Here is a 9,733-nt window from a genome sequence, read left to right on the forward strand (position 1 = left end):
GTTCCAGCCCCGTTCCTTGGAAAACAGCCGAGCCACACAAGAGCTTAGCCGCCTTGGAGGGGGGCAGAAGTAACTCACCCTGGACTATTTGGATGACCTGTCCACAATAACCCTGTGAGCCCACTCCATAAAGCCCCCATTTTATCTTCAAACCCAGGAGGGGAAAAGGCACATAAACTAAAAGTTGGCAGAGACGGGGCACTTGGTAATAATGCTGGGTCAGCGGCGGGATCCTGCCGGGGCCTCTTGGAGAGAGCGTTTCTGCTCTAGAGTGAGATGGTGAAGGAGAGATGGACGTGTGTTGGGGTCTTTGGAGACCACACCACCTCAGATGAGGGCCTACCTGCTAAAGAATAGTGAGTGGCAAGCTTCTCAGGTTCATGAAGGAGCTGGACCTGGTGAGGGCTGTCACAGTGCTGGGGAGGCAACTCATGCCAGCCTGTCCTGGGCCCCTGCCTAGCTCTGAGCCCATTTGCCTGTTGGAACTTTGGTGTGCTCAATTGTAAAATGAAGGTATCTCTATTCACCGGCCTCTCCGCTTGTCCTAATGGTGTCCAGAGTGGTTGATGTGGTGGTGTGTGTGTGTGTGTGGGGGGGAGCAGGATAACGTCTCTAGAAGATCCCCTTCTTCACAGAACAAATCCGTTCCTCTGAACTCCATGGTCTTCAGCTCCCCCTTAGATCCAGTACTTGCCATCATCTTATACTGTGTCCACTTCCAACCCAGCACACCCCGTGCCCACTATACTGGCACTCAGTTCTTTGAAGGTGGGGGCTGTTACTGGTTCATTCTGACTTCTTCTGTGCCTGCTCGTGGCCTCTGAGCTGAATTGATGATCCTTTGTATTGGCTGAGTGAGGGCTCGAGGCAGTGGGCTGGGTCTTAGGGCAAGGTGGGTGGGGACAGATGAGGAAGAGGGGTTGCTGCCTGCTGGAGCCACTGCTCAGAGTCTTTGAAGAATCCGCATTCAGACAAGAGTTCATCTCTGTGTGAAGCTCAGAGCTTCACAACTTGACTTCTAGGCCAGCCCAGCCCACATCTGCCAGCCTCCTGGTCAGTGTGTCGGTGGCAGGTTGCCTGCAGAAGTGCAGAGCCCTGAGGACTCTGAGATTATGATGATTAAGGGAACTGCGGCTGCAGGGTGGGAGCCTGTCTCTCCATCTGGACTGCCCATGGAACTCCCTTTGGTTTCTCTTAGATGCTTAGAGATAGGCTTTTGATGTCCCAGAGCCACTCAGTTCTGTGACTTTCACTTTTCTGATCTCTCTCTCTCTCTCTCTCTCTCTCTCTCTCTGTGTGTGTGTGTGTGTGTGTGTGTGTGTGTGTGTGTGTGTGTGTGTGTGTGTGTGTGTGTGAATGAATAAGGCTCTGTCCCCAGCACTTTCTCCTGGGATTTCTTTCTTTCTTTCTTTTTAAAGGAAGAAAGAATTTATTTTGGCTTATGATTCCAGAGGGCTAGAAGTCCACCGTGGTGGGGAGGGCAGGGCACTCTGGCAGGATCAGGAAGATGGCTGATCACATTAAATGGAGTTACCTTATAAGGGAGTAACAATGGCTCTACTTGACACCCCAGGCTGATACATAAAATGCTCAGGACTATAAATGGCTGGTGAGGTTCCCTACACCCCTAAACTTTATAGGCTCTTGGTTACTCTCCAGAACTTGATGGTAAGACCCTATTGTTGGCTGGGGTTTCTTTGTAGGATGGGCCAGCTTTGCTTTAGGCTCTGCTACATCCACGCCAGTGAAGTCTGCTTGACAGGTCTAGAAACCTGGGGGCAGTCATGAGGCAGAGTTTCACAGTCTGTGGCAGGCTCAGGGATTAGGGGGTCACCGTTGACTCAGTCGTCCTCACAACTGTTCAAATAGACGGTATAGGTCATCGTTTTCTTACAAAAAAATAAGAAAGCAGGTGCAAGGGAATGGACATGCTTGCTTAAGGTCTGAAGGCCAGAACATTGGTGGGGTCAGGATTTGAACTCGGGACAGTGAATCACACTTGATCTTTTCAAGAAGCCGTGTGCTCAGTTGTTGGTCAGCAAAAGCCTCCCTGCCTTTACCCTCATGTCCTGTCTCTTAACTTAGGTGACAATTTCCTATAAGCCTTTCAGCCTGGATTTCTGGAATGTCCTCAGGCCCAGGCCACTGCTAGCTCAGGTTTATCTGAAGACAGCAGGGAGGAGGAAGAGATGCTGGCTTCAAGCCACTGGGCTTTGCAGTAACCTGGAGAGTCCACCATCAGCTGGGAAACCAGGATGAAAATATCAACATCCTACAGCTCACATCTCACTCAGGGGTCTAGGGGTTGCTTGGCTTTACGAGGTCTGTAGCTGCCCTGGAGCTTTAACCTGGGTCCATCTCTTGGCCACAGGTGGGTCCTAGAGAGTCTAGAGTGGAGGTCAGCCCTGACTGTGGGCTGTGGGCTGGGGATTGGGGGCAAGGGAGTAGCCATAGCCAGAAGGGCTTGTGTGACGATATCAGTTTCAAAAACCATTAGAAATAATTGCTTGGAACTTGCAGCCCAGGCTCAGTGATGGCTTATTTTAACTGATTTTCAGTTTTGAATAAGTGATTTGTTCCCGTGGGTTAAGCAAAAGCTGGTCCTGTGGAGACATTTCCTCCTGCCTCTCTGTCTGAGAGCCAGGGGGGCTCCTCACCCCAGAGCAGATGTGGTTTCTGTGGGTCTATGTGGAGGCGATCTACACACACAAGTAGACATGTATAGATGGCATTTTAGAATATGTGCCTGAATATTTCTCTGCAACATAACATAATATCTTGCATGCTGTTCTTTTCCACTTAATGGGCTATTTTGGGAGACCTATGTGAGGCTCCAAAGCACTTCCTTGTTGGAAATTTAATTTTGTGGCAGCAAAAAGTTCCAGCTCATGGCTGCCACACAGACTACGTTTTCCCTGTTTTGCCAGGTTCTTCAGTGACCTCTGCAGACAATCACCCCCATCTGACTGCGACCCTTAAGAATGGAGCCTCAGAAAGCCCCCCCTGCTTCTTCCTAGTTAAGGCTGCGGTGTAGAAGTCACTATCACCCCTGTTTTCTTTTCCTTAAAATGTGGTATAAGGGCTGGAGATGTAGTTCAGTAGTAGAGTGCTTGCCTAGCATGCACAAGGCCCTGGCAACAACCAATATTATTGGGGTGTTATACTGGGACTGAATCACAGTGTTGTGAGGATAATGCATGGATACAGTAATTGCTCAATAAAGGTAATTGGTGTTGTTATAAATCCCTGCCTGGTGCTCTCTCTGCTGTCCTGCTTGGACTCTTCAGTTCTCCATGCTCCACCCCTACCCCTCAATGTGAACACACTTGATACACTGTCTCCACACTACGACAGACCAAGAGGGTCACTATGCACAGGTCAGGTGGAGTGAATGGCCCTGTTGTTCCTGGGCTTAGTTCCCAGAACCCTGCAGGTGTGGCAGTGACTAAGCCTAGGCCTGTGCTGTCCAGTGGGAGAAGTGACCTGACTCTTCTGACCAAGAGCTGGCCATCCCTGCCAGGGAGGACAACTAGAGAGGAAGCGGGTGATTTTGGTCTGGCAAGGGAGGCACTTTGACTGCATGCCTACTATCTCCTAATGGTTAGTTATTGCAGCTGCGGTGGGGACTGGATTGGATGGTATTGATGTTGTAATCTGAGTTCAGGGATTGGTTGGAAGAGTCTCCAGATGACCCTAAAGTCTCAGGAATAGGAGATGTCCTTGATGGGTGTCTTAAGCGTCACACTCTGGATTCCCGGACATCTTTTTAGTCTCTGTGGCACTGCTTATAGAGGTTTGAGCATAGTAGGTCTTTTCCAGCCTTCCAGGCATCTCTGGGCCTTGGATCTGATGGAGAGGAAGTTTGGACCCCGAGGGAGCTAGAAGATATGACATGGGTCTTGTTTTTGTTGGATGAGGAGGGTGAAGTGGCAGTTGAGGAAGGGGGAGGGTCTGAGCTCCTCCTGGCCTGGCAGGGGAAGGAAGAGGTGCCCACCATGCTCTACACTGCCTTCGCTCCCCGGAGTCAGGGCAGACGATGGCCTCTGAGGTGGTCCCTTGAGATAAGAGGCTGCAGTCCAAATTAGAGACATTTGCTCTGGACATCTACGTTCGCCATCTGTCTCCTGGGATGAGTGAATGTGGGCAGTTCAGTTGAGGGTCCCATGGAGGCAGGAGTCTAGAGAGCCCCATTGCCAGGTCTTCTCTTCTTCAGGGAGCCTCTGGGATGCTCTTGGTGTGACACTCCAGGTTACTTTGATGAAGGAATCCTGAGCAAGATTTCCTAAATGGCCCTTTCTCTCTGTCCCCTGGCCTTCCCCCTTGGACTCCTGCCTGTTAGAGGCAGTACCTGTTCCTGCCCTGCCTGTTGCCCCCGCCTGCAGAGAATGTTCCAGAAGTGCCTCCAGCCTTCTCAACCCCGCTAGGGTTTGCTGCAAGGTGGAATTGGGGACCAGGAGGTGTCAACCCCCTTGAGGAAGGGGGGCGGGCCGAGAGATGCGGGAGGTGGACAGATAAGCAGTTAAGAGGGAAGACTAGAAAGGGGCAGGCCAGAGGCCAGAGGCCAGGGAGGGGCAGCAGGACTGGGCTTATCAGACAAGGATCAGGCTACCCGAGGGCTCACAGTGTGAGGAAGTCTGTGACTGTTCTGGGTGGCTCTTATCCCTAGAGTATGGCACTAGTGACCTCAGATAGCCCCAGAATAAGATCTTGAACTACTCCCTGGCCCTAGTTACCGCACCTCCCTGTCTATCTGTGCCACTTTTTTGAGGCCTTGTCCACAGGTCTTGCGGATGGTATTTATTGCCCGTAGTCTATTCTCTCTGGCACTTGCCAGGCCCTGAGCTGGACTACATACTCTCTGCTGAAGTGTCTCGTCTAGGACAGTGGGCAGGGGCAGAGGCGGAAGCCTTGGGGCCAAGAGCTTGTCTTCCCTCCCTGCCCCTGCCCGGGGTCGGGCCCCCCTTCTCCATGGAAACAGCCCATAGAGGCCTGAGATCTACTCAGAAAGGGAATTTGTACTGTAGCCCATAATCTCCCTCTTCTGCTATTTGTCCCAAACTTCCAACACCCTCTTAACCTCAGGGCCCCTGGGATGGTCACAGGATCACCTTGTTGGTAGGTGAGGGACAGAGTCCCAGGGCTGCAGACCTTGCTGTCTTGGGTCAGAGTGTTTGCCTCCTCAGGACTCTGAGGTCAGTTTCTCAGGAGCTGGCTCCAATGCCAGATAAATGGTGGTGGTGGTGGTGGTGGTGGTGGTGGTGGTGGCGGCGGCGGTGGCGGTGGCGAGCCTGTTTAAATGAGTTGGACCCAAGACTGAGGCCATTGTTCCAGTCCCCCTGCAGGAAGGCTGTGGAGTAGCCCTTGGGAAGCAAGCCCTGGGTCCCAAGAGCATACATGTCCCTAGCCAGGCCTCTGAATCTTCATTTGGGCCACAGAGCTAAGAGTGGCAAAGGCCAACAGGAGTGGGCTGGGAAAGGCTTTTCCTCAGAGGATGGCCAGGGCAGGCTTATTCCTCAGAAGGAAGCAGACGACTGGCTTTCTCCAACCTCTCCTTCCTCTGGGAACTTAGCGGACTTGGCTGTCACTTACCTTGGCAAGAGTTTTCGGGACCGTGTGAGGTCAAAGGAAGGAAGATGGAGCCTGGAGCCTGCCTGCTCTGTCCTGATCCTCACTGCGGACCGCTCTGCCTCTCTTTCCCGGTCAGACTCAGGGAAGCCAAGAACCTCTGTGGGTGGTGTGGAGCTGGGAGCTGTTCAGTAACAAGTGTGTCACAAGATGGCTGTTCAAGTCTTGGTCTGGCTCCTGATCAGAACAAGGGAGGGAACTTCTCTGTTCCCTCCCTTTCGGGATTTGGTGGCTTCCTCTCTTCTCCCTGGGGGACTTGGTTCTGTAACTGAGGAGGAGGGGACTTTCTTTTGGAGTGGCTTGAAGGAGCAAGACAGTTAAGAGGGAGAAGGACTTTTGTCCCGAGCCCCTCAGCCTGGATTTGAGACCAGGGGTTAGAGGTTAACAGCTGCCAGCAGGACAAGCTATTTGCCATGAAGGCCACTAGAGACTAATATAGTATTGCCATTTTGTGCCACAGGGCACTGGGAAGATGGTACTTTTCCTGCATCTTGGGAGAGGGGAAACCCACCCTGCAAGCCTCCTCTGCAGGAGCAAAGAACACAACAGATGACTAGTGGTGGTGGCTGGTGATCGGCTGGTCTGGGAACAGCCCAGTGTCCCTCTGAGGAATTCATAGTTCTGTGCATGCCGCGGAGAGGGCAGCTTTCAAGGGGCCTCCACTGGAGGACTTTGTGGGCTCAGTCAAGTGTGTGCAGCACTGGCGTGTCCCGTTGAAGCTATGTGCTCGCCAGGGCTGGCAACCTCTGGTCACAGAAAAGATGAGGGAACAGTCACATTCTGTAATGCGGAGGGCCTAGCAAGTGTCCAGTTACAGGTAAGGTTTCAGACACTTGTTTCCTTCCAACCATGGAGATATTCCCTCCAATTTATCTAGAAAAGGCACGCATCTGAAGCAGGGCAGAGGCAGAAGCAGGAAGACTATGAATTTGCCCTTTCAGTAAGCCGTAAGCTCGAGTTGAGACTAACTGTGCCTCCTGTGTGGCCTTGGGTAAGTCAATTGCCCCCTTTGGACCTCAGTGTCTCCATCAGCACTCTCACTGAGTGACCTTTCTTTGCAGGAGTGCTTTTCCTCTCCCCAGTGGGGTAGGCCTGCCTGCGGGGTCTACCTGCCCCGCACCGGGTGGTCTGGATAGGACTTTTTTTCTACAGGTCCTGAAGCCGTTGGGCCTGGAAAGCCTGCCGGGATTCGCCCTCTGCGAGCTTGCACTCCCGTCGGTGTCCCAGGGAGGCACGGGATGGAGAAGCTCTTCTGCGCGTCCTAAGTCAAAGCCCGGGCCGTCCGTCTCCCACAGCAGACCGAAATGACAAGGAGGGCGGCCCACACCGCCACCAAATGGACCCTTGAAAGAGATTAAAGCGCCACAACGCCAACCCCCAAATCCCTTAGCCCATTTCCAGTTGCCTCCGATACCGGGATGCTGGGGGGAGGAGAAAGTGCCTAGTTTTGAATTTTTGGGGGATGGAGGGGCTCTCTATTCAAGGAGGCCTCTGGGTTTGGGGGCGCTGAAAGCCCCATCCTCAGGCCCACCTGGCATCCTGTCCCTCCTTAGGATGCTTCCTTGAGCCAGGCTGGCCCAGTGTGGCCCCAGTGAGGGGCCCTGGCTTGGTTACTGTGTAGTAACTAAGCAGTTGTGCAAATTGGGCAAATCACAGGGTTCATTAGTCCTTAAAAGAGGGAACGACAATTCCTACCACATCAGGCTACTTTTGAGGCTCCAACAAAATAATCCCCATGTTGTGAAGAGCTCAGAGCCTGGCTCAGGGGGGAGAGCCCCGATGTCAGCCATTGCTGCAGTCTTCTTAGCTACTGTCAAAGGGCAGGCTGCTGTTTCCTCCTTTGCCTTGTCTGCCCCACAGCTATAGTTCCTGGACTTAGCCCCTCCTCCAGGAAGCCCTTCCTGAAGGACCCTCGAAGGCTTTATCTTCCCCTGACTTCCCAGGCCACTAAGAAAAACACAAATTTTCAGTGACCATTCTTTCTAAAGGTTTTGTTTGTTTGTTTTTTTCACTTTTGTTTTAAACTATGCCTATGTGTGCCCGTGTCTGTGTATGCGGGTGTAGGCCAGAAGAGGGCGTCAGATCCCCCTGGAGCAGGAGCCACCGGCATTTGTGAGCTGTTTGCCATAGGGGGTTGAGAACTGAAGTGCTTTTCTGGTGGAGGCACTGCTGCAGCCCCTCCCCCACCGCGCCCCTCCCCCACGACTATTTGCTGTCTCACTGTGTAGGAGCCAAGCATCCTGAGCTTTAAAAAGCCTTTGCTTCTCCTTTCCCTGACAGCGCCTGCCACAGGGCCTTGCACACAGTAGGCACCTAAGAAACATGTGTTTCTTATATGGGGGCAACCCCAGGTAACTGGGAACAGAATCACAGTACTTCTGAGGACCAAGTCTGTGTCTAGTTTCAGAGTTTAAATATATTTCTCCCCAGTTCTTTACATTTTAACCTCACTGTCCTCTCCATCCAAAATATAGCAAAGTTTGAAAAATGACTTGCTGGGATCAGAGAGTGGGAGCTAGAGGAGTCTCTAAGCCTGGGCTATTCTGGGGTAGCTGAGATTTAGGCAGGGACTGACCTAGGTGAAAGAGATGGTTCTGGTTCATCCAGGGTGACCGGAGCCAGGCTGTCCATGGACAAGTGGGAGGGGCCTGAAACCTGGAGTGTTCTCCCAAGGCCAGCTTTCTCTCCTCGGTCATTTCAAAACATAGCCACTTACCATGGGGGTGGGCAAGTGACTGAAGCCCTGTGGCCACCTTGATGCTGGGGCTGAGGTCTGGCGCCCCATAGCCCTGGCTGCGGGGGTTGGGGAGGGGGTGGGGGTGGGCGATCCCAGGTGCAGCTGCAGCAGGAGGTGCTGCTCCAGGGATGTCAGGAGAGGCTGTGTTAGTTGTCTTCGCTGAGGAGGTGGGGGACAGGCGTTTACAGTTAGGGGTTGGCAATTGTAACCAAGACAAATGACCATGTGGCCTACTGGGACCCTTGGCGCAGAGGCCTTCATGGTTCCATGTGAAGCCTTTTCTGAAGATATGCCCCTTGGGGTCTCCTGGAGAAGCCTAGACACTATGTTATTCCCTTCTTAGCGAGCAAGTAAACATCCACCAAAGCTAACATGGGAGTTGTTGCCCTAGGAGATAAGAAAGAGCATCTTCATTTTTCTCCCTGAGGAAACTGAGGCACGGGGGGGGTGCATCACATGTTCACACAGCAGACCCACAAAGGCTCCTCCCCACTGGGAACTTCCAGTTGAATATAACCTCATTTAAAACAAACAAACAAACAAACAAACAAAATGTTGTTCTCTGCACATTATCAGGAGTGACTGATGGATGAACAGGCCGTGTTCTAGGAGACATAAGAGACGGTGGAGATGGACGCCCACTCCTTTGGACGATCGCTACCACTTTGAACCAAATCTACCACTGCCTTTGGTCCAGAGCCCTGCAAAGTACCTACACATCTTCAGATGGGAAACAGGTCAGGATGGGGTCTGGGTTTGTGCGCTCGGGAGCCTTGGTGTCCAATGGCAGAAGTGGGTTTTCCCTCCTCACCAGCTCAGAGCCACAGGCATTCCTCTGCTGGCTTCGTGTTTTTCCATACTGAGGGCTCAGGTGTATGCTTCTCTTGTCACTAGCTATAGTGTTCGGTGCTTCTGACATGCAGGAGATGCTCAGTCAATATTTATGCAGAGAACGAAGGACCACTGTAGTGCCAGGGCTTTGCCGCTGTCCTGGTCCCACAAGTGCAGCTTGTGGATTGGTTTCTACCTGGGTAGACAGATGCAGCCTAGGAGGAAGGGGCTGGGCAGGATGGAAGGCTTCCTCTAGCAAAGGAACTCTAGTGTCCCACTAACTGGTCAGCTCCACCCAGCCCCTGCTGAAAAGGGATGACAGGATCTGGGGCAAGTGAAACATTTCTTTAGTTGTGGTGAAGGTAAAGAAGTAGGGAGGAGGGGTATGTACTGGAATATCGACTTCAGGTCTGGGTTTGGGAGGCTCTGATTGCCCTGGCTGGGGAACGGAGCCAGGGTTAGGTTGGGGCTGTAGCCAGACTTGGGTGTCCAGAGGCTTTGGCTGCATAGACAGAGCCATGCCTTCTCGGGGGGGGGGGG

Source organism: Mus pahari, chromosome 3 (genome assembly GCF_900095145.1).
Source record: "Mus pahari chromosome 3, PAHARI_EIJ_v1.1, whole genome shotgun sequence".
NCBI lineage: Eukaryota > Metazoa > Chordata > Mammalia > Rodentia > Muridae > Mus > Mus pahari.